Raw genomic sequence first — 24,559 nt, 5'->3', positions numbered from 1 at the left:
GAATCTCAAGCTGTGCTCAGTGGGTTCACCAGGGCTTGGAAGCTTTGTACCTGTGTGTGAACGCTCACAAAGGAGATTGTGATGGTACAAACCTGTGTGAGCGCTCGCCCTGCAGAAAAGGGAAGAGTTATCCTTTCGGAGACGTGTTGCAGCACAAAAACACACTTGAGGGAGGGCTCTTAGTAGCTGTTTCTAGTGTTTTGTGCTTTGATTTTCTGCCTTTGTGGAGATCAAGTCACTGAACTGTGATACTCAACCAGGCAGCAACAGTTTTTAGTCCTGCCATTTTGGTTCTTATCTCCCTAAACCGTATCGTCTGATAGGAAGTGTTAACTTTATGGACTAAGATACAGTAGGTTGGCCAGTTCATTCTTCAGGAAGGTTTGTACATTCCACAGGCCGTGCTCAGGGATGGACACAGTGTGTGTGGATTTAGGGAGGCTGTTAAAATTCACCTACTTGCTTTCATTCAGTCAATGCCGTTAGCAATGAACCAAAGAGGCACAGACTGGGAAATACCTGCTCCTACCAATTCCATCTCCTCCAGACACTGAGATTATCCCCAGCGCATTTCCCGTGAGTGCACTGAAATACATTTAAAGTTGCCTTCTGACACTCTGCATAGCTTGTCCTGGAGCTATTGCAGCTGAGCGCATTCTGCAAGCTGGAAGCTGCTTGCACCTCTTTGCTCACCTGAAGTGCTTTCTCCTTTTCCTCCTTCTTTATGGGATTTGTCTCCCTTCATCCTGCCCCAGACCAAGGGCTTGGTGTGGTCTCCTTCCTCTCACCAGAGCACAGTGATAGAGCCTCTGCGGAGATACAAAAATACCAAATAACTTTACTTTTTAAGGGGGGTGATGTGGGAAAGAAGAGAGGAAACTTCTCATTCAAAATGGGGCTCATGATGCTTTTTTTCAGGATTTTTTTAATAATGAAAAGCATGACGTTTTTATCAATGTGTATCAGCTGTACCAAAGGAACGGATGAGCACAACACTACCAGTCAGCGGGGAGGCGGTTCTTATGTCTTGGCTCGGGAGAGCAAGGCTGAGCTCAGCTGGGACGTGTCACCCTCTGCTCCCGAGGAAAGGCTGGTGACAAGTGTGAGAGTCCCTGGGTGCTCCTGCTTCCCATGCTGTGCACCCACCTCCCCAAAATGTGGTTTCTTTGGGCCGTTTCACCAGATTTTGGAGCTGATGGCTTGTTAAAGCTTGCTGCCTCGGGTTCGGAAGGAGCCGAGGTCCTCAGCCACCTAACGACCAGCCTTTCCATCTCTGCTGGAGCATTTTCTGCTGCAGCAAAGCCTCTCGTCGTTACTTTTATAGGAAGCTTTCAGTGGCCTAATTTTCTATTCATATACATCTGTTCTACAGGAGCCTGTCATCAATCTCCTGGTAGGTTTAAATTTTCCCTCTTTGCTGCATGGCCACTCATCAAAGAGATGACTAAATGAACACTGATAATGAATACGCAAAACAAACAGTAGGTTTCGGGGTTGGCTGATGATTGTTTTCTTGCTAAAACATTTATCTTTTAGTTAAGGGAAATAATAGGTGGAGTGTGTGGGTAGGTCTCTCCAGCCCCATCAGAGCTTGGAGATGAGTGTGTCACGGTCCTCCTGTGTGTCACGATGTGTGTGACGTGGGTTCTGGAGACCAGGCTGACTTGGCTCAGCCCTGTGCAGCCCCAGCCTTGGCACTTATCGTTAAACCCCGAGCACTGTGCTCATCTAGAAATGCGGTGGCTATCGGCCAGGGCTGCAAGCAGAGCTGGAAACGTTCTGCTGGGACTGCAGCAGATGGGTAGAAAGGGGCATTTTTAAGGCTCTTCCTGAAGTAAGATGGAAATGAAAAAACAATATGTATTTTTGTCACGGGGCCAGACCCTGAGTAAGTGTAATTTGGCTCTGATGACTTCAGAGGAACGGTGCCAGTTTATACAGCTGAAGACCCATCTCTGATATTAAGAAAAAACAAACCTCATTTATTCTGTGTCCTTGTTGGCATCACAATCCAACTATTAAAATAATGAAAACAAACCAGGCCAGTCCTGCAATCACAAAGCCAGCATGCATCAAGACAGTTAAAACCAACAAAAGGGATTCTTTGTATTCTTCTTTTTTTTGGCCTTGAGGTGCTCTGTTCCTGTGTTGCCTCTATAAACATAAGGGTGAAAAAAGCCTTTTTACTACAGGAGTCTAAAAGTAAACGGAGAGGAAAAGCTTGCTGAGGTGTCACGTTGTGAGATTCAGAGCCCTGTTTCCATAGGGAACAAGGCAGAAACAGAACTCTTCTGGCAGCACCTTCTCCCACGTCCCCCCCCCAGTCTGTCACCTCCTGATCGCAAACTTGCGCTCCCGTAGTTCTGTCACTGTGGAGTAGATTGTGCCAGGTTGCATTTTGAATGCAATGTTAAGTTCTGGCCGTGGGTCACACAGAATCCCAGAATGTCAGGGGTTGAAGGGCCCTGGAAAGCTCATGCAGTGCAATCCCCCCATGGAGCAGGAACACCCAGATGAGGTTACACAGGAAGGTGTCCAGGCGGGTTGGAATGTCTGCACAGAAGGAGACTCCACAACCCCCTGGGCAGCCTGGGCCAGGCTCTGCCACCCTCACCGGGAACAAGTTTCTTCTCAAATTTAAGTGGAACCTCCTGTGTTCCAGTTTGCACCCATTGCCCCTTGTCCTGTCACTGGCTGTCACCCAGAAGAGCCTGGCTCCATCCTCCTGACACTCCCTCTTTCCATATTGATCCCCAGGAATGAGTCCCCCCTCAGTCTCCTCTTGTCCAGCTCCAGAGCCCCAGCTCCCTCAGCCTTTCCTCACACGGGAGATGCTCCACTCCCTCCAGCATCTTGGTGGCTGCGCTGGACTCTCTCCAGCAGTTCCCTGTCCTGCTGGAACTGAGGGGCCACAATGGGACACAATTGTTCAGAACAGCTTGCTGGTGATAACACTTTGCTGTGCTGATCAGAGGGAGGTTCAGAACTGCCCTGCCTGGCTCTTCTCAAGGACGGGATGCGATGGTGTGGCCGAGTCATGTAGAAACAGCATGTGGTTTAACATGACTATTTCTTTAAGTGTTTTGCTTCTGCAGGACCTTCCTTGCTGATATTTGCACCTTGGTCTAACCCTGGCCCAGCCAAGAGATGGAGGAGGCAATCATTCTCCCCCCTTTCGCAAGAGGCTTTTGTCTTGGGATTAATTGTAATTTATCAGTGCTTTAATATTGTGAGATGAAATCTGCTAGAACATTCTTCTCTATTTTTCCCTTGCTTCCGCGTGGCTCGGATGCTCGTCAGGCTCCAAGTGCGAATCTAAGGCTCAGCTGGGCAGGCGTTTAACCGAACACCAATAGGGAAGCCATACACATGCACACAAAATCTGTTTTTACCCCCCGTCTGCTCAGTAACAGTTAATTTACAGCTTACTCCTAAATGGTGAATTTTAATACCATTTTCTTTCAAAAGTGTTACATATAAATTTGCTGCACCCAGTGTAAAAGTGTCTGCAGGCACAGAAATCATTATTGCTGGGCTGACTGCTAAAGACTGATACATTTAGAGAGAAAATATATATTCTCTCCAAAGTGGAAGCTCAGATTGTAAATTAAATTTGTCAATAAATATGGAAATAGTTTCCATTTTCCTCTTCTACCCTGTGCTGCTGAGATTGGTTCTTGTGGTACCATGTCACTAGTGTGGCAGGAGAAATTGCCAGCTCCTGTCTGCTGCTTTAGGTCCATGAGTTAATTGTATGTTCATCAGCAATAGCAACAGTACACATTCTTTAGGAACAGAGCCTGGATGGAGGTAATGGGATTTAAGGAACTCCTAAAGACATTATGGACAGCTTACCTTCCCAAAAACGTGTGGGTGATGGAGTGAACAACATGCAACCATCAGGCTTTGGTCCACGCAAGTACACACACCCAAAATAAGCCTCAGGTGCCATTTGATGTTCTGTTGCCTTGTGAGAATGTTCCTGGTTTAGCCCTAAGAGCTCGGCTCCTGTGGTTCTGCACAGATTGGAGACGAACCTCTGCGTTCCCTGGGGGGATGCTGAGCCAGAAAGGAGCTGCATCACGAAGGAAAACAGGTTCTCTGGGAAAACAAAATGCATTTCTTTTCCCCACCTTGCTGCAGCCAGCAGCCAGGATCCCAGCGTGTAAACCGGCCTCTTTCTACCTACCTGAAAACTTTTGGGTTGTTTTCCCCCGCTCTCTGAGCTTTCAAACACAAGTACTTATACAGAGCTGCGTGCCAAAGTCCAGGCTTTGGCTGAGAGTTAAACACCAAGAGTTAAACCCAAGCAGCTGAGCTGTGGAAGGCTCTGCTTTATCAGAGGAGTGTCAGGCTTCCCTGGGCTGTGACTGCTATCAGTAATTAGCACACCCTACAGAGCCGCTGCGAACCGGCCGCCTGCTAAATGCTGCTTTGTCATCAAAGTACACTAGCTTGTAACTAATTACATCCCTGCTTTATCTGGACCAGTTCTTCCTTTTAAATACACTTAATAACTCTGCCTTTGAAGGTTCTAGGCACAAAAATAAGCACTTCAAATAATCTCCTGAAGACACACGCCACATTAGGTATAGAGCTGAAGTGGGCACCTTGGATTAGCTGAGCAAAACAAGAGCGCAGGGCCCTGCTGGGACATGGGGGGACCGCTGGGGATTCGTGGTGTACAAGGGTCCTGTGCATACGTTGTCATAAAGATGTGAGGAAGGAAAACTGGACCGTGCCAAAAAAGAGCTGTGACTTGACAGTGACTGACCCCAATGGGAAGACTAACAATGTGAGGGCTAAAACTCAATGTTAGTCCCGAGTCATCCTTTATGACCTGAAGACCATCCATTTCTCTTCCTAAATCATGTTGAAACATTTCCGGTTGCACTGGATTAATGACTCTCTTTTGTCATCCTCTCGCTGACCCCGTCAAAAGAAAAAGCAGAGAAAACATTTGATTTTCCTGATCGTGGACGTTCCTGTGGGATGGGAAACACCTTTGCAGAAGGAAGGGCTGCTCACCATGGTGTCAAAACCAGGTTGGGAGTTGGGAGTGAGACCAGAACCTGTTGCCCATAAGTCTCCACTGGTTCATTTAAAGACTATGTGCTGGTCATTGAAGCCAATGCGGGGAAGTCTGGGTGCTGTAATTAGGCTGTAAAATATCCCATAGGGCAGGATCGGTTTGTTTGTTTGGTGGTGGTTGTTGTTATAACTGGGTATTTTGGGTGTGTATTTTTCTTACCGAGCCCTCAAAATGCAGATGGGATCGTCAGTGTCTGTGACAGCCTGTTTGTCTAATCTCTAGCGGCCTTTGTAGCTCTGGAGACAAGATGGATATTTACAAGTCCAGCTCCCTCGTTGCATTTCAAGGTGTGCGTGTGGTCCTGCTGCTGTTCAGGCTCATTTACATGATGGAGGAGCAGGTGGGTTTAACACTATTGTTGGTTGTCAAGTTGACGGGGTGTTTTCTTTTATTTGAAACAAAAACGCAAAGTTCTGTGTACAACGTGGAGAGACAGCATGCAAAGGCTTCCGAGGACTTTGGTCTCGAGGAGCCTGTTTTCTGTTCAGTTGGGGTGGATTCAGGATCAGCCCCAGGACCGAAGCAAGTCTCCCCTTCTGCACTGTGAACTGGGAGCAACTTTAATAGAGCTGTTGTGGATTAATGCCTGGCCTAACCCCGGAAGAGTCGCTCTGCATTTACATTTTAACTCGGCTCTGTCAGTCTGGACTATCTCCAAGAGGCTTCCTTGACTTGCTGTGTAATATTTTTTCCCAGCCATTTCAAGTGCAATTGTTAATGGATATCAATATAGGAAATAAAATGAGTGGATTTAATGCTTGTGAAGAATCAGAAAGGCAGCACTAGGAAGGATGTCCCCTGTGCTGTTCCTCTCCGTACCGCAGCTCCTGCTCTGCCAGTTTGTCCCAGCCCTGCACAGTCCAGTCCCAAGGGTGCTTTGCTCTGCTCCTTCGAGCCTGTTTGGCTGTGGCCATTCTGCCAACAGCCCTTGTCTGTCTTTCCTTCTTGGCTGTGATGGCGACAAGGCCATTGCTGCAGCCTCGTGCTGAGCGAGTGGGAGGTGGCCACGTCTCGTGGGGTTCCTGCAACAGCTTCATCTCAAATGCCCCTTTGATCCTGTGAATTCTCACCTACATCACACCCTAAATTCTGCAAAGAGTGGGTTTTTTTTCCAGTGGCTCCAGCCCCAAGCTGTTATCGGATCCGTTCCCTCCTAATGACCCTGTCCCACGCAGATTTATCTACTTTCTCACAAGAGCGGGAGAAGCCAGTAAAATGTGTCAGTTTTCAGCTCTTCACTGAGTTGATGATCTGCACAGTTTGCAACTTGCCACCGGAAAAAAATTGTTTTGTCAACACTCACATATGGTGGCTCATTCGGCTATACCGGGACACAATTAATTATTTGAGACTGCTGTCTATCTGTCAGAGCGCTGTAAAGTTTTGGGGATGCTTTGTTTAATCTACAGTGGCTTTTGTTTGCTTCAGAGTGCTGGATATATTTTTCTATTCTTTTTTTTAAATTTTTCATATCTCACCCCTTTCTAAAGCTTTAATTCCTGTAATCTGAATGGTCCCTTTTCTCCCGCTGCTGCTGATCAGTTATCCAGTGGAGATGATGCTGTTGTGGATGGCGGGGCAGCAGCCAGCGGGGACAGGAGGTGACGTGTGGCCATGCCATCGCTTGAGGTCCAGGATTTGGGGTCTGGATTCGTGGTTTGGGCTTGTCCTGGATCTTTGTCATCACTTACCAGAGATCCTGCACGTGGGGAACGAGCTGGGCTGGGGTTCACCTGAGTCAGGGAATAAATCACTCCTGGGTGTGATTCAGCCCCAAGTCACCGTCCGCCTCTCAATGACTACAGCCCTGGCCAACGGTGACTCAGCTCCTCAAAGGGATCCTGTGGGCACAGTACGTGGATGAAGCTGGTTTGGGAGTTGCCACGCAGATGGCAGAGCTTGTTGGGGCTGCCCACCATCACCCACCCCTCCCGGTGGCACCCCCAGCCCGTCCCGCAGCATCTCTGTGCTTCTGGTGCAGCCCTGCCAGGCTCTGCCCAGAGCTTCTCCCCTCTTACCTGCACTCCACAGGACAAACAGCCCCGTCTCACGTCGTGCCTTCTTCCACTAGGACCCTCTTTATGCACTGGGGCTGCTGTGGTGTTTGCAAAGCTCTCGAAAAGCTGTGGAGGTGCCAAGTGTCCTTCTGACTGCAGTTGGAAGCGTTGCGGTTTGCGCAGACAGTTCGGGTCAGCAGAGCTCCGGCTTTGGCTGTATTCTCCAGGTGGCAGCTGCTATAAAGGAAACAGATGTTTTGTTCCAGTTTCTAAAGACCTCTAATAGTTTTGTTATATCTTGGAGAACAGAGGGCTAAGGTCAGCAGCGAGCTGCCACAGCCAGTGCTGCAGGACTGATTTTATCATGAGAAAAATGAGTGTTTATTAGTGCTGGGGAGAGCTGGGAAACATATTTCCAGGGGAGGGGAAGTATTTGTGAGTGTTGGCTTGCTATGAAAGCCGTGTGTGGACTTGGCTGGGTCTGCGGGTCCCTATTATCAACTGCCTATGAAGCCTGAGAGCAATAATGTTTGTTTCTAGAAGTTTCTTAGAAAGAGATCCACTTGCATTTGGCCAAGCAGAGACAGTGGGACCGTGGCTTCCTTTGGGCGGCTGGGACTGTGCTTTGGAGGGTGTCGCTGGGTGCCAGGACCATCAAGTCCACTCCCTGTCTGCTGCGTGTTTTTCAGATCTTCTTCTGGCTTCAAAATCAGACTCTTTACATGATTCCCAAATGTTTTGTTTCCAAAACCTTAACGTCAAGTCCTGGAAGCTTAACTAATAATCTGCATGCAGATTTTGCTTAGCTCGGGTCTTTATTTTCTACTTTATCCAGTTTGTTATACAGCCTTCTATGCAGGATATTAATTTCATTTTAACCAGCTTCTTTTATCCCTGAGTCTCAAATGCCAGGTGGCAAACTGGGTGGCCACAGGCTGGGAATACTCAGCGTGTGAGTTCAAAGGCAGCAAACACATTTAATCTGCTCAGAGACAGCTGTAGTCCCAAATACAGATTCCTTTTGTGGTTCTCATAAAGACTAATATTATTTAACTAATGAAATTTTAGGAAAAAAAAACTGTTTTATGAACAACATTTGAAGGGTTTTAGTTCAAGTTGTTGAGGAGGTAGATATCTCTATCCTCAGCAGTAGTACCTCTGGAGGGCTTTATGGATGTGGTGTTTCCTATACTGACTCAGAGCTGTGCTCAGGGTGTTTTCTGGAAAAGGCATCTCAGTTTCTTGGTTTTGAACCCGGATGGTAACTGAGCAGTGGGGGGAAAAGCACCATCTGCTCCCTTCATGCTTTCGGGCCGTACAAATGGCCCGTGAGGTCCCGCTGGTCTCTCCCAAGGCACCCGGGCTGGTCCAGCAGCATCCAGACCCTCCTCCTGTGCTGCATCCCGGTCCAGAGCCACTGTTCTCCCCACTGGTCTCTCCCAAGGCACCCAGGCTGGTCCAGCAGCATCCAGACCCTCCTCCTGTGCTGCATCCCGGCCCGGAGCCGCTGTTCTTTGCGGGACCATGCAGCAGCGAGCACGAGCGCCCGCTGAGAAAATCAGCATATCTGGGGAGAGCCAACAGCGCTCGCCAGCTGCAGTCACAGCCAGGCTGATCTTTGAGATAAATGTGATTTAAATTGCTGCATCTCAGTTGCTGTGGGAGCTGAACACCTCAGCTTAGCATGCTAAATATACCTTATTAATTGCCCTTGCTCTTCACATACACTGGAGGCTGGTGCATCGTTAAATACACCAGGAACATTTATTCCTTGAGGTCTTGTTCCTTGTTGAAGTATTCCAGTTCTTAACGGCTCCTCTGGTTGACATCAGGTTGGACCTGGAATCTTGCATCTTGTCCTGTTTTTCCAATGCTCAATGGTCCAGCATCCCAGGGTCTATATTTAAGCACATTGTGCTTGTACAGAGCAGCCGCATTAGACTGGAGGAGTATTTTCTGAGAGTATTTAGTTCTGTTGGTTTCCTGTGTTGCTGCAGTATCTAAAGGCTACAGCCGAGATTGCTCTTTGCATCGTGCACAGGACACACAGCTGCCCATTTCCAATGCCACGTCCAAGTCCTTGCTTATCGCCTTTGCTGTGAGTCTGGAGTAGCTGTGCTGGAGCTGCCGCTTTCAGGCCAGCGTATAATTGGCCCAAGAAGATGATTTGCGAGTGATGAGCCACTCCAAAAACCCATGCTGTGCTGGGTTCTGAATGGAGTGTGCCTTTGAACACTTCCATGCCCTCTTTCTGGGCCTTTGTGCATCCGCAGGAGAGGACTCGAAGGGGCTTTCAGAGGGGCGGTGCGAGCGTCTTTTGCGCTCTCTTACAAATACCCACCTGTATTCAGAGTGCTGCAGAGAATTAAAAGCCAGAAGAGCTTTTTCTTTCTGATGGGAGCAAAGCTAACCTGGCAGATAACCTCAGCTCCACTCCGCATCACCAGCCAGAAGTTTTCTGAGGGATGAGCTTCCTTCACTTAAAGTACCAAAAAACCCCTTCTCTGCTCCAAACAGCATGTTTTTTATTGAAAGCCTCTTCTGGTTTTTTTACAGCCCTATTTGTTTTTGCAGTAAAGGATGGCAAAGCACCTTGCATGGCAGTATTAGTTACACACACCTTCTGTCCCCTTCCTGCAGTACACGGGGGCTGTAAAAGGTGCTTGGAGAGCAAACGCCCTCCCAGGACAGGCTGCGATCGGCCTCTGGAGCATCTTCCATCTGCAGAACCTCAGCCCCTTGGGCCATCTTCTTTAAACAACCGATTCCTGCAGGCAGTTTCTAGTTTGCTTCCTCCCGACTGCATTTGTAAAGGAAAACACAACAGCAATCGCCAGGCAACGCGTTATTGTATTATTCATGCCCTGTAGTTGAGAGTGATTGAGGTGGGGAAAAGGAGGAGAAAAACCCTGCAAAATTCATTACGGCTTCAACAGCACCGAGCCTCGTGGGGTTTGGGGTGTTGTGGCTTTAATTGGAGCTAATGGGTCCCTGTTGTGTGGATGTGCTGGATGGCTGCGGGGACCCGGAGCTTTGGGTGGGTCCATGGGGAGTCCCTGGAGTCCCCTCCAGCCACCGGCTACACTGAGACTCATTGTTCTGCTCTCACAGGCTCGGGATAAACCAAGACTTGCTCTATCTTGTCCCCACGGATTATGGAGCAGGCGCTTTCCCACCCGTTGCCTCCTGCCGGAACAAAGCGTGTTGGGCACTGAAGTCAGTGGTTGCCGCAATACTTGGGTGGAAGTACAAAGAAATTATTGTAACCTGTTTTAGTACAGACATGCAAGCACAGCTACTCAATTCAAGGCAATGATTTAATTGTTGAGTGCTGTTCGGTATGTTACTTTGTTTTTCAGAGCAGACAACTTTAGTGTTAGTCTTTAGATAGGGAAGGAAATGCCTATCTATCCAAGGTATTTATAGACTCTATTATCTTATACCTGATATGCGTTTATCCTTGTATGGCCTATTGCTTATTAGGCACAGTTGTTTTTCCACTTTGCAGGGTGTGGGGATGGGAAAGCAAACACAGACTGTTTAATGGCTTCTTCAAATTGGACCTTAAGGGGGAGCAACACTCTTGCATTTCCTAGAGCCCCTCTGGTCACCGCATCCTCCTCCTGCATGGAGATCGCCCAACCCCAGTCCTGCCGCTGCATCCTCAGCTGCAAGTCCCGCGGCCACAAAGAATAAAAACAGTTTTACAGGGGCTTTCTTCCAGAAGTCCTGCCCTCCAGAAGGGCTGTTGTATGGTTTCCATATGTTTTTCCCAAGCTGTTGAGTGCGTTCCTGTGTGGCTCTGCGCAGACATGGCCATGGGATGACTGGTTTGTCTACATGGGGGTCTTGAGTTTCCCCCCTGGGGACGGCTGGTGGCTGCGCGGGACGGTGCCGATGTCCTTGTCACCGGCAGAACGCTGCTTACCGGCACCGCCTGTAAATCACGACTGCTGGAGAGTGAACTGTGCCTGATAGAGCCCATAAAGTTGGGGAGTAAGTAAAGGATGAGCAAGGCTGAGCTGCCACAGCCTAATTAACGTCCATTCCAGGCTGTGGTGTTTTCTGTGCTCGAGTGTGGTTTCTTCCAGATTTAAATCGATGATGAACATCAGCACGGTGACAAAATGCTGCTTTTGAGATCAGACTTTTCACAGTAAATGGTTATTTGTTTTTCTGTTCAAAAATATTGGCTTATCCAGGGTGATACAATTCTCTCTCTCTCCTCTTCCACCTTCACCACTGCCTGATTTGTGCATGTAGTTTAATTAAAATCATACAGTATTTCCCCAACTTGGTGCGTCTCTGCTGCTAACCTTGTATTTGATTTATATACAGCATTCTAGTGAAACTGCCTGGAAAAATTAAATAGACATGAATCAACTTGCCGCAGGCTTTTGAAATCAAGCATTTCACAGCGAACTCCCCGTGGACATCTCCTTTCAGCCTGATGCAGGATAAATGTTACTGTGAGCTGCTAAGCACAGGGCTATGGTAAAATGTAGTCATTAGGTTTGGGTTTTATAATTGTAGTTGTTTGCCAAATCATAGCTTTAGGAGCCAGGGAGCACTTTGATTCATTACTTATGATTATATGATTATTAAAAAAAAAAAAACAGCAGCAAAAACCCAAAACTACCTGGGCTGTTTGACTTCTGTTCTTCTTGTGTTGGCCCTTGGAATGGTTCTAAACCAGAAGCAAATGGCAGATGTTGGCAGCAGTTTGGAAGACAGAACAAGTCCACTGAGGGATTTGGGTTCAGCTGCGTCCTTTTAGTAATTTATGATAAGTTGTGGGCTCTAGTAACCTAATGACAAGGATTGGGGAGGGAGGCGGTGAATTGGTTTGTTTCCCCCCAGCCACAGGTGATATTGAAGTGAAGAAAGAAAAATTAATCCTCTCTTCCAATTTGCCTTTATAAAAGATATGCAAATATTATTAGGGGCTGATCAAAATGCCAGTGATTGCTGGATTGCTACGAGCGAATTCTAAAGCAGCCCCTCTGGAGAGCAGCGCTGATGTGGCTCATAAATGCCAGTGGTGACGGTGTCTTCTGCATGTCAACAGCAAAACGCTGCAGGTTGGAATTAGCTTTGATGTCACCCTACGTTGGTCCCATCAGGAGAACGTGACTTGAGGGGTGCAGGCTGTGGCCTTGGTTAGGACGGTTTGGGTAGACGGGGATGCTAAACACAGTGGGTGAGGAACAAAGGAACAATAATTGCAGGAGTGGGGGATGCAATATCAGACCCAAAGATGTTAACGTGGCTTGGTAGATACTGTGCTTTGTGAGTCCTCCAGAGCTCGGCTCGTTCAACCCTCCTGCCTCGCCTGTGCTCAAAAAACCTCCGAAAACAAGCAAAGTGGTAAAAGAGGAGAAAGAGCCGAGCAGGAGATGCATAAAGGACACAGCAGTGATGTGCTGGTGATCACGAACAGGAGGAACCCGTGGCGGGTGGGTTTGATGGGTGTGTGGAACCAGGTTTGGAGCTGGGGGTCACCCGTCCCGACCCCCGGAAATCCTCTGCGTGGGAGGGGACCTGTCAGCCCGCGTTATCACGTGCTTTTCAGTTTAATACATTTTAATCAGAAAATTAATCAGGAAACACCAGTTCAGCAAGATAATTGAACAATGAAGACACACGATAATTACTGTTTAGTCTAATTAACTTTGTTAAGTCTTTATTGGGAACAGAGACTTCCTGAGTGAAACTTATTAAATGGTTCTGCCTGGAAAACAGAATCCCCATCAAAAAGCCTTTGTTCCTCACGCTATTTGCTCGGAATTGGGTGCGTGTCTTTAAATCACGATTAGGGAAGCCAGCAGGTTGTTTTTGGGAAAACTCTAAGTTAGCTTTGAGTCTGATCTCCTGCATCTTCAATTCATTTATGTCCCTTTAATTCACTCCTCGCCTCTTCCTGGGTTGGCAGGGTTTGATTGCCAAGAGAACCTATGGGGCCATGCAGCCCCACGGCTGCATCCACGTGCGGCTTTGCCCCATTGCAGGTGTGTGGAAATTGGGGATTTTCAACAAAAAAGGCTTTTGAGGGGCTTTCCTTTGCTGCAGTAAATGTGCTCCCAAGTCTTTGGTAGGGCTGTGATGGGATGGAGCTCCTGGGAAGCCTCTGGTACATCAGGGGGTGCGTGGTCCAGGGTCTGGGGGAGGTCGGAGATGGGGGGTCGGGGTAATTGGGCATCATCAGAGCCACCATGGTGCTACCAAATATTTGTGTAGGGCTGGAAGATTTAACCTCAGTGAAAAGCCTTCAGGAGCAAAACCTGCCTTTACATCTGTGTTGTGCCCCTCGGATCTGACCTCCGTCCTCATGGGCTCTCGCAGGACTCAAATAAATAAGCCGTGTTCACTGAAGAATATTAATGGGCACAAGGAGCAGCATATGCCTGGGCACAAATTAGCATGAAAGAGTTGGTCTGTCTAGTCCAGCCTCCCCTCTGCTTTTGCTTTGCTTTGCTTTCCTGTTAAGGGTGTAGCATGAAATATTTATCATTTCAGAACGGAGGATTAAAAATAAATATTGAAATGAACTTGATTGGCTTTTGATCTGCCGAGAGAGCCCTTTGGCTGGCCACAGGCCAGCAAGGCGCTGCCCCACCGGTACCTCCTGCATTATTCATATTAGATTAGGTCAGGAAGATGAGAGAGACTCAGGATATCGACCCTTTAGGAGAAGGGTGAAGGAATGTGATTTAATAATCTGCGGCTTGTGGAGTGGTTATCGGCTCCAGGCTGCGAGCCAGGGGGAACTCAGGAGCTCAGATCTTGCTCTTAGTTTGTCGTGTTTCTTTATCACTGAAGCTCGAATTCATGGAAAATCAACAAAAGCCAGGCTTGCTTTTGTATTCTGATTTGCCCCTGCTAATTTCTTGGAGTTCCTTAGCAAGTCACTTCACCCCCATCTGTCTCTTCCCTCTGGGCTTTGCCTTTCAAGGTTGCTGGCATTTCAGGCTGCTGTTCGCTCAGAACCTGCTACATAGGAAACTATTTTTTTCTGAGGCTTCCAGTACCTCTGTGCTATAGATTAATACACAAACTGCCAGGATTTCAGCAGGATGTAGGTTCACGCTTGTGCGAGCATCCCTTTCACCCAAAGGTCTCTTCAAGAGTCCTTGAGTCTTTATTTTAAGTTATACTGTGGCCCTACTTGAAGAAAAGAGAAGGAAGGAGAAGCAAAAGAGGAGTCAGGAAACATAAATTAAGCCTTCAAATGCCTGTGCAGTTCTCTGTGACACAAACTTTGCTCTTGGGGTTTATGATGCTAATAAAATACTGTTCACCGCTAACAGCTCTTTCCTTTCTAACCTTACAAACTGAGACAAATAAGTGCATGTATTGAAGCAGTTCACATTTTATGTCTCTTTGCATCAATATGGCCCAGCTTTATTGACATTTAGGTAGAATCTGGCTAGTCATGCCTGGACTATATTAACTATTATTTATTATTTGGACGGAGGACCCAGATCCTCCGTGGTTTAGCTGGTCGTACAGACAGTTTGTCCAGTAAAGAGAGTAGAGAGTGGAGCCCCATGTCATAGAAATCAAGGATTTAAAGACTAGTGAAAACAGTCTAGATTTTGCATTAGAATCTGTGATCTCTATAATCCAAGTTCTCCCAGTTTCTTAGACAGCTTCACATGATTTTCTGTCTCACATGTATTAACGTTTTCCTCTTGTTTTCTTGCTCAGCTTCTTGCTGGAATAATGACAACAGCCTCTGTCTGATCCAGAGACTCATGTACAGAGCCGACTGGGGAAACCGCAGTGGAAACCCGATGCAGAAATCAGCACTCAAAATGGAATTAACCTTTAGGAAGATCTTATAAGTAAGCAGCTTGTACCCTTCAAGGTATTCCGTGAATCATTGACAATACAACTAGGTTAATTTAAGCATTTGTCACATAGATAAAGAAGAGTTAAATTCAGTTCTGGGTCATACGAGTGCAGGGAGAGGGGAGGGGAGCCTGTGGAAGGTCTGTCCTGCGTTGCTGTGTCTGTCTGTCCTGGGTGTCCCCTCGGTTCTGTTCGATGGGGACAGCCCAGCTCCACTGAACTGGCTCTGTCCCGGCAGGGCTGCTCTAGCTGGGCTGTCAAATGCAATTTCCTTGTGCCTAGGACACCTCTGCACTTAATTCCTTCTCTTTTTAGGATCTAGACTTGTTTCTGAAAATACAGCTTTATTCTTAATGTTCACTTCCTAAAGGGCAATGACAGAGGAGAGAGAGAGAGAGATGGGAGGAAATGCCATAAACCGGGACATTTTGTTACCACGTTCACTGCACATCTGGGAGCTCTTTTGGTACCTAATTGCTGCATAATGCTGTTCACAAGCTACAGCCTCAGACGTGTCTTGTTGGAAGCTGCTGTTGTAATGCTGTGGCTCCCGCTTTGGAAATTGAGCGTGACTTATCGGGCAGGTCTGCGGCTCACGGAGTGGAAAACTCTTGGTTCCTTCTCTGTGCTCCGTGAGATCGCGGCCAGGCCACTGCTGTGCTACTTTTTGGGGCTCTAAAAGCCTCATTGCTCCCAAATCTGCTGCTGAGCGGAGCCGAGTGCGCCCTTTACGTCCTAAAGATTACTCTGTGGGGAGACTGAATGTGCAGCTCTCTGCAAGGCTGTGACACTGGGAATCGGGCCGGAGCTCCTCTGTATAACTGTATTTTCCTCATTGCAATCATTAGCTTGTGATGAAGTATCATTATTATTCTGTTGGTTTGGTTTGTGTGATTTAAGGAAGAAAATCTGACCTTAGAAATTGCGTTATCCGGCAACCTGGATGTGATTAAGCAGCAGCCACTGTGCTGCTTGTTCCCTTTCCTCTCTTTTAACAAAATAAAGGAACCCAAACAATTCAAAACATTTTGGTGGATTTCCTGACTTTTTAAAATGCAGTTTAAACAGAAAAAGTTTGGTTAAGATGCTTCCCTACCTTTCTTTGGGACTGGGGAGGTCTTAACTAGTTAATCCCAAAGTGTTGAGGGCCCTTATCCAAAAGGCAGGAAGACCCCCTAGGTTTGGGTGAACCATGTGCAGCATTTGCAGAGAGACATATTTTGGACATCTGCTAACAGGTGAATTCAAGTTTAAAGCAAAGACAGGTGGGTGAACGTCCACCATCTGAACCTGGAAGCCATGTCTGTCCACGCCAGATGATAAATTGCAGTGAGTTTGTGATCTGGCGCTATCAAATTTCCTTCTTGTCTTTCTTAACCTTGGGACAAATTAAATCAAGTTCTGCCGTGAAGCCTAAAGACATAAAATTTGTTAGTTCTGTCGGTATATTCTGCCAAGCAGTCAGAACTCCCTGGTATTAATTACTTTATTCAGTGAGTTAAACAAATGATGTGCTATCTGCATTCAGGGGGAAGCTGCCCAGGAGTATATAAAGGATGCAAAGATATTCCTGTCACTGAACATCCAAACTCTAGTTGCCAGTTTGCTGTGGAGAGGAACAATCTGTTGTAAAGCTGCCTCCATTCTGGGCAATGTCATACAAGTCACCATAAATGTGTAGACTAAGGAAAACCTCGCTGCTTTGCACTGGACTGGAGATCCCATATCTGATTTGTTTTACAGGTGAAGCTGTGAGGATTGTTTTTCCCTACAAAAAGTCTCTTTTAAGGAGCCCCAGGTCTAGGCTGGGAAGGCACCAGCCGATGGAGTGTGTACGACTCCCAGGTTGTTCCAATGATTCATGACCCCATTTCAAAAAATGCAAGCATTATTTTGAATTCAGATTTGGCTGCCTTTAATTTCCACCAAGAGATTCTCTCTGCTCGTCTCTGCTAGATTAAAGAGCCCTCAGTATCTGATAGTTTCTTCCTGTGAAAGTGCTTGTGCACTGTAATCAAATTATCTTTCGAATTTCTTCCTGATAAGTTAAAGAGATTAATCTTTTCGCAGTCTTTGCTCTAAGCCATTTGTTGCCACGAGCCTGAGTCGCTCATGTGCCTTCGCAGAGCTCCAGGTTTCTGTCTTGCAGCAGTATACACAGAGCACAAATAGGTGTAGTACTGTTGCACTGTGGTGCAAATAGGCGTAGTAGTGTTACACGATAGTGCAAATAGGTGTAGTACCATTATACTGAGCTCAGAAAGAGCCTGGGGTCTTGGTTCGGATACTGTGCTGACTTGTTTTTTTATGAAGACTATTGAAGGTCTAAGAATTGTGTCTGTTTTTATAAAACATTAAGGATTAAAATGCAAAAAAGGAAAGAGGAACGAGATAGACGGGGAGGTTGCTCTTGCAGTACAGTGCTCAGCTCATTAGCTCACTCTGCCCTGAGCAGCATTGCTCACTTGGTCTGGTATTCATTTATAGGGTAAAAATGCATGGGGAGGGTTTAAAAATATATATATATGTAAGCAGAAGCTCAATCCTGGCAGAATACTGAGCGCCTTGTTGTGAAGCGCTGAGCTGGCAGAAGCCAGAGCTGCTCAGCACCTCTCGAACCATTCGTCCTCTTGCGTGATTGTCAGTGAGTCTGCAGAGCTGGCCATAAAACAACACCGGAGAGTGGCAGTAAAATGAGCGTTGTGTTAAGATCCGGATGCTTCACCGTACAGAGTCATTCCAGAGGGTGAAATACTCATTTGTGATCATTCCTATGGAGAGGTGGGGGGGGAAAAAGTGTAATGGTAGAGAAATGCAGAGCTCCTGCATCCAGAAGGATGGAGATGAGAAGTGATGGAGGGAATCGTGTCAGGCTGAGATCCATCCGTGGAACCACTGTCCCGTTGATCTGGTGGGTTGTGTTAACATCAGTATGGGAGAGAACAGGCTTTCGAAGGAATGTTTAGACCTCAGTGTCATCCCTCCAAATTACTGCCGTGCATTCTGTCCCGGCGCTTCCTGGCCGTATTTATAACACAGGACGGCCAACAGCAGCTACTCAGAGGTTTTAAAGCTGAAATAAACTGTAGGTACATAAAGTTGGCGCATAGGTAAAGCGATGCAGAAGTGAGGGGGGTGGTCACTGGCAGCTGTGCCTGCATGGGAGGGGTTAATCTTCTTCCCAAAAAAGGTTATTAGTGTCTGGGATGGTGCTGGGGATGCACAGCATGTGGCAGGTGGCTGTCCCGCTCTCCTGGGCATGGTATGTGGATAAGAGCAGCCTCCTACTCTCAGTATGATCCAGGGCTTGTATAACGTGGCCTTGATCTTCACTGTGAGCTCCAATCCTAATTGGTTGTGGTAATTAACAGTAAGAAATGCAGCAGCAGGGATTGGAGCCTTAGAGGTGTGTGACGGGTTTACGGGAGCATTAGTAGCACAAGGCTGTGAGGTACTTGTGCGACACTTGTGTGATACTCGTGCGATACTCGTGCAACACCCATGCGATACCCATGCCGTTGTTTGCAGGGCTGCCGGGAGGGCTGGAGCATCAGGGAGTGCAGTCACGGCTGAGGTGGAGGCTGAATCAAGAGAATCATTTCCTTTTTAAATCAGAAACTTAAGCAGCAAGTTGAGTTTTGCAGAATCCCGCAGTCCTTCAGGAGGCACCTCATGCCTATAAACCAGCACCCCCATCTCTCCCATACACCATAAAATTCCTCCGTAATGATCATCCTGACAACTATAAACCTGTTGTTTCCATTCTCTGTGATTTATTGAGCCGGTAGAAAAGGTGGGGCTGCTGTTTTATTGGGATGATCAAATGTTTGCAGAGGGAAAAATACAATCTGCGTTCTTCCAAGGCTGCTTTTATACACTGAATCATGAATACATTTCCTTTCCCATTAGAAATTTAACATTGTAGGACACAGAAACACTTCTTCAAAGTGATTTTTTTTATATAGTAAAGTCCTGGCTATCTGCGATTCAATGCAAGAGCGTTTGCAGCCATGGGAAATCTAGCATTGAAGCCTTCCCTGAACAAGCTATCTCTGGCTTTGATTTTTCTCGGCCAATTTTGAAAGTTGGAGTTTTCATTCTTAATTGGGATGAAGCCCCGTTACAGAATGTCAGAAAGCTCCACAAAGCAAGAGAATCACCCGTCCTGCCCTCCCACCGTGTTGACCACGTGCCCTTGACCATGGTGACCAGGGCAGCCAAGCAGCCACAGCATGGACAGGACGCCCAAGGCCATAAGACTTTGGTCCAGAGAGGAAAGAGGATGAAGGAAAACGAGTCCTTTGAGTCTGTGGTGCGCTGGATCAGCTGGGCACACGCTGCGAGGAGATAAATGATGCATGGGGCTCGCAGGGATTTTAGCCTCGCATTATCTGGCTATTTCTCAGCGTTAAATACTTCTCATTGTTTTCTGCTGAGTTAAAAGTCTGCACAGGTACTCTAGAGATACTGTATTTAATAGTTGCAAATGTGTAATCGAATACAATTAATAATAGTAATTGTAGTAACCAGCACGCTGTTGTAATTGACCTAAATGTTTCTTACTAATTGGAACAACTGCAGTTCAGAAATCGTTCGCAGGCTAGCAGTCGGACTTTAGACAGGGAGAAACAAGCTGGCCTCAATCTGTGACACACATCAGCGTTAACACAGCAATGGCCTTTTATCATTATATTTCTTTACATTTTGGAGCTGGATGGACATAAGGAGGGTGTTCTGTGGTCATAGCAAGGGGTTGGCTGTGCCCTGATCTCGGTTCTGGGCCGGTGGGCTCAGAAATGGGTGCTCAGTGCAGGTTTTGGCGCCAGGAACATTCTGTGTCCCGTGTGCCATTCAGAAGCTCTTCTGTTTCCAAACCTTTCCAATACTGACGGCTCTGTCATCACTGCAAGGTGTTGACTGCCCTGCACTTGTCGTGTGTGCCTGTTTGCTAGATCTGCCTGTTTACCGTTCCCGATTGCTGTAGGTTTATCTTCTTTATTTGAATATTTGTCTCTTTCGGGTTAAACAACATTGCAACCTTTCTTCAATACAGATGTCACCTGGTCACACTTCCAGCAAAGACAGTGTGTCTGGATCCATTTGATTAAATAATCTAGGATCTCTCCCCCTAAGGACACACATCAAACTTCATCTTACATCTTGGGCTGTCATTTATACTGCTGCAAAATGAATATGAAACACTTCTGTGACAGTTAAATGAGAATTTCTTCTGGAGAGTTTATTTCTGATTTATGCACTGATATAAATTGTTGGGGAATGTGCAAAGCAGAATAAAACCAGGCCCAGAGCGTTTGCGGCTGTGAATCCCGTGTTACAGAATCACCGCTGTGACACCCCCGTCCAGCGCCTCGGGACGTGTCAGCAAGTGCCTCGCTGAAGGACGGTGAGGTTTGTGATTGATGGCACCCAGGACAGTGTTTGATGTTAAGTGCTGTTCAAGTGCTTTGCTGGACCGGAGCCAGGGAGCTGATTTTTGCAGCCTTGTTCCCGTGCAGTGTCCTCAGCCGTGCTCGCTCGGCCCCACGGGACCCACAGCAGAAAGTGCTACTTGGGCGAGCGGCACTTGTTGGAGTCACAACCTCTGTGCGTGAAGCTCATCTCGACAATATTCTCATGTCAGAAATAGTGTGAGCCAAACCCTTAGCTGGTGTCGGGCTCTGCTCCCCAGGAACAAGCACCAGGAGCAGAGGAAACGGCCTCAAGTTGCACCAGGGGAGGTTGAGGTTGGATCTGGGGAACAATTTCTTCCCCAAAGGGCTGTGGGGCATTGAACAGGCTGCCCAGGGCAGTGCTGGAGTCACCAGCCCTGGAGGGCTGGACAGACGGACATGAGGTTCTCAGGACACGGGGTATTGCCAGGGGTGGGGGAACGGGTGGACTCGATGATCTTGAGGGTCTTTTCCAACCAAAATGATTTTGTGATTAACTGGGAGAGCTCCACAGCTGGAAATGGAGCTGACGGGGCAGAGCCAGCTGAGGATGGCTGGCTGCTGGAGTACCGGGCAGCAGGTCCATCAGCCCCCCGCCCCCAAAATAATGCCACTCCCAGCCATCCCTCACCCTGCAACTCTGCCCAGCACTTTCTAGTTCCCTCTGAAAAAACAAACCAACCATCAGCCCCTTTTCATTGCGGCACGGAGACCGGCTGGGGCGAGAGCAGCCCCCACACAAATCCCCGAGTGCTGGGCAGCACGATTCCAATTGCCGGGGACACAAAGGGGTTGGCTTGGTAGGAAAATCAAAAGAGAGCAGTTAAAGGCCCTGGCAGCTGCTCGCCCAAAGCGACCACAAACATGTGTCTCGCCCTGGTAGGTCTCATCAGCACAACTCAAATGTCATCTGATGCTGACAAGCGAGAGGGAGAAAAAGCCGACTGCCCTTGCTGAAAAATAATGAGAGCGCTGCAAGGAGGGAGGGAGCAGAGGACAGTCCCAGGGGGCTCATATCCGATTTGTATTCCTTCGCTCCCACTTTTTCTCCAACGCTATTAATTTGGGGAGTTATAAAAAGTGCTAGTTCTGCTGTAGCACTAGTTCTCTCTGCGCCTGGCACTGTATAAACGCATGGGAGTAGAAAGTACCAGCTTCCAAAGTAGCTGCTGTGCAACCAGCAAAGGCTCAATGCACTAAGCAATGATTGAGGAAGGTTTTTAAGAGATAAAAGTGCAATTCCCAAATTTGACACGTGCTCCTCTATGTGATCTCTGGGCAGTTCTCTTAATCCCTTTGTGCCTTAGTTCTTCAGGCTTAAGGTGTATTAGAGGTGGTTTAGGTACAGCTGATCCTGTGTTAGAGGATGGGGCTGCACCAGAGAGGACTGCGCGGACTCGGACACGGCTAAAAAGCCACTGAGATGCCCGAGACTCTCCCATTCTTGTATGCAGTGTTCAGCATAATGAGCCGCTGTCTCTGCTGGTGCTGCCCCGTCGCTCGGAGCCGATCATTAGGAGCCGATCATTAGGCACCCGCCCCGAATCATCTCTCTGCGTCCAGGTCTGCTCCTGCCTGGTGGATTAATCCGCAGGTCCAGCTCGCAGGTGGGGGCGCTGGGCTCGCTCTGTGCCTCTTTTCACCACATGCACCATTGTTTTTTTCCCACTTTCAATACATTTCAGTGCCGGCTTAAAGTAACATACAGGGCAGCAGGTCAACGTGTGGGGCACCCTCTCCCTTCCAGCCCAGGGCTTTGTTAAATCCCCTTCCCAACCCTGTGCACAGCTGAATAATGGGGAGCTCTGCCACAGAAATATGTACTGCTTTCTCACTGCATTAAGCGCTGGCTTCAAGTGAATTTCTCTCACAAGCAGAACTAATAAAAGGACTAAAAACTGCCAGATTCCACTTGACAAATGGCTCAAAGGAGGACGTCTTCTAACTGCTTTTAGCATTTGCGGTGATTGATCAGGGCGGGCTTAGAAGCAGCAGACCTGTTGAGTTTTTTCAGAGGTGGAATGATGGAAGGATGATAATACTCCTTTTTTCTCCATCACTATAATTTTTGCTTTTCTGCAGACTATATATCCAGTGTCCAGAAACCACCACCTGTGTTTTGGAACTAACCCAGGAATACAATTTAAATCCATGCACGCTAACTGTGCATCTATCTGTCAATTCACTTATTCACATAGTCGCACGCTGGGAATCAGATGACACGTGCTGCGATCGTTGTTGTGAACACGTAGAGGAAGAGAGTTTTGCCCCAAGTGCTTCTGTGGGCCCGGCCTGAAGGTCACAGAGCAGCTGGGGTCAGAGCCGGGCACCCGTCACGCCAGCCTGTTCCAGCAAGGCCCTGGCTGCAACCACCCACTTACTCTTCATTTAAACTCTGTCAGTGTCTCCTGCAAAAGCCCAAAAAGCCTGTCCTGATGGATGGATGGATGGATAGATGGATGGATGGATGGATATTTGCCTAGCCAGAGCAGGTAGGAGAGGTAGCTCTGGAGCAGGGAGCCGTTCTTGCTTGGCACACCCAGCACCCAGTATGAACTGGCAAAGTGACAGTTGTTTTCTCTTTATCTAAATTAAAAGAAAATAAAAGGAGACACACCATGACCACGTTGGGAAACCTGTGCTTTTCTTTCTGAGGATTTCAGACACTTCATCTCCCTGGGGATTGCAGTAAACCAGGCGTATGCTGTGTCCGGACTGTCAGGTGGAGGAATCGATGGTTCTTCCCTGAGCTGTTTGTGCAGGTGAATGCTCTCTTGTTTAATTGATGTCCTATTTATTGCCGAAGTAGTGCTGTTTGTTTTTCGCTCTTCTTTCCTTCTTTTCCCCCCTTCTTCTCTATTTCTTAGTTCTCTGTCCGGGAAGCAAGTTTCAGCTCAGTGATCGATCACAAGAGCTTAGGAAACCTGTCCTAATGCATGAGGCGCTGGGTTCTTTAGGCTGGAATTGTGGGTTCGAGTCCCCGCTGCGGTGACTCATCACCCAGCAGGTGCAGAATGGAGCGACTTCAGGAACAGGGTCAATGGCAGCACGTGGAACGGACGGACTGAGCAGGTTCTGCTATCAGAACCAAACCTCAGCGGTGTGGGAGGTGACACAGTCACCCTGAGTTCTCAGCAACAACTCCCACAAAGCAAAGAAGGCAGAAAGTTCTCGCAGAAAACTCCATCCTAAAGGGAACAGGAGTTTCGCTATGCAGGCAACTTCTGAGGGAAAAGCTTAAAAAAGGTTTAAACCTCAGAAAATATTTTCCTTTTTTTGATGGATGCTTCTTCAGGGGCTGCTGGACAAGCAGATGAGCGAGCAGGTATCTGTGTGAGCATACAAAGTGCCGAAAACCCTTTAAACTAATCTGGGCCAAATAATCCGAGGCTCCTTTTCTCAGGTAGAACGGATGGACCCTCAGCTGGTGTGACTCGACATCTCTGCCATGTGTCCCAAACTCGCGTTGTTTTTATTAAAAGGCCAAATCTCGTGAGTTTAGGCTCTTGGGTTCCTCCTCCACGGGGCCGTGACTCACGCACCGGTGCTGCTTGCGGAATGCTGCCAGCTTTCCTTTAAGATGCCACAAGCTTTAATAAGCAAGGGATTAATTACGCTTCCCATGACTGCTTGGCAGCTTCACCTTAATGCTTGAGCATGTTAGCACATCATTAGTCAGAGGGCAGTAAAATAATGTCATTGTCCTCCCGTTCTCCCCCAGCTGTGCTCATTATTTCGCCGTGCGCGGTGGCAGGAGGTGTGATGGGCCCGCGTTCCTCCGGAGGGGATGGAGCCCGTGCTCTCTGCTCTGCAGGTCACCGCTCCTCTGCTCTAACAAGTGTAATTAAAGGGATTTACTCCATTATCCAATTTGATTACAGGCAAGCTGCTGGGTAAACAAGGAAAAGGGAAGGCTTGGGTGAAACCACACAGCTCAAGCGGCTCTTTGGAGCTGATCGGAGCAACCTTGTTTATGTAGATGTGCTTGCCAGGGTCTGTTGCTCACTGGGAGTGATTCATCCAGCCAGCTCCGTTGCACCGAACCTCTCTGGCAGGTTTTGTTCCTTGTCGTGGGCAAATCAGGGAGTTCTCAGAGCATCAGGTTTCCAACCACCTCTTCCAGCGAGCAAAAGTCTGAGGTTTATGACTTCCCCTGAGGAACTTGGGAT

At 47.7% G+C, this 24,559-nt stretch overlaps 1 non-coding gene across 1 annotated transcript in view; it reads left to right on the top strand.

Moving 5' to 3' along the window:
- The window catches only part of LOC102087592 (uncharacterized), a 102,171-nt gene that overhangs the window by 50,740 nt on the left and 26,872 nt on the right, over nucleotides 1–24,559 (top strand). The window contains exon 5 of the transcript XR_010468154.1: nucleotides 14,797–14,933. This is a non-coding gene — a transcript (uncharacterized LOC102087592). The remainder of the gene's footprint in view (nucleotides 1–14,796; nucleotides 14,934–24,559) is intronic.

Source organism: Columba livia, chromosome 26, assembly GCF_036013475.1.
Source record: "Columba livia isolate bColLiv1 breed racing homer chromosome 26, bColLiv1.pat.W.v2, whole genome shotgun sequence".
Lineage (NCBI taxonomy): Eukaryota > Metazoa > Chordata > Aves > Columbiformes > Columbidae > Columba > Columba livia.
Note: the sequence above shows the minus strand (reverse complement) of the source record. Positions and strands in the feature narration are given on the sequence as shown.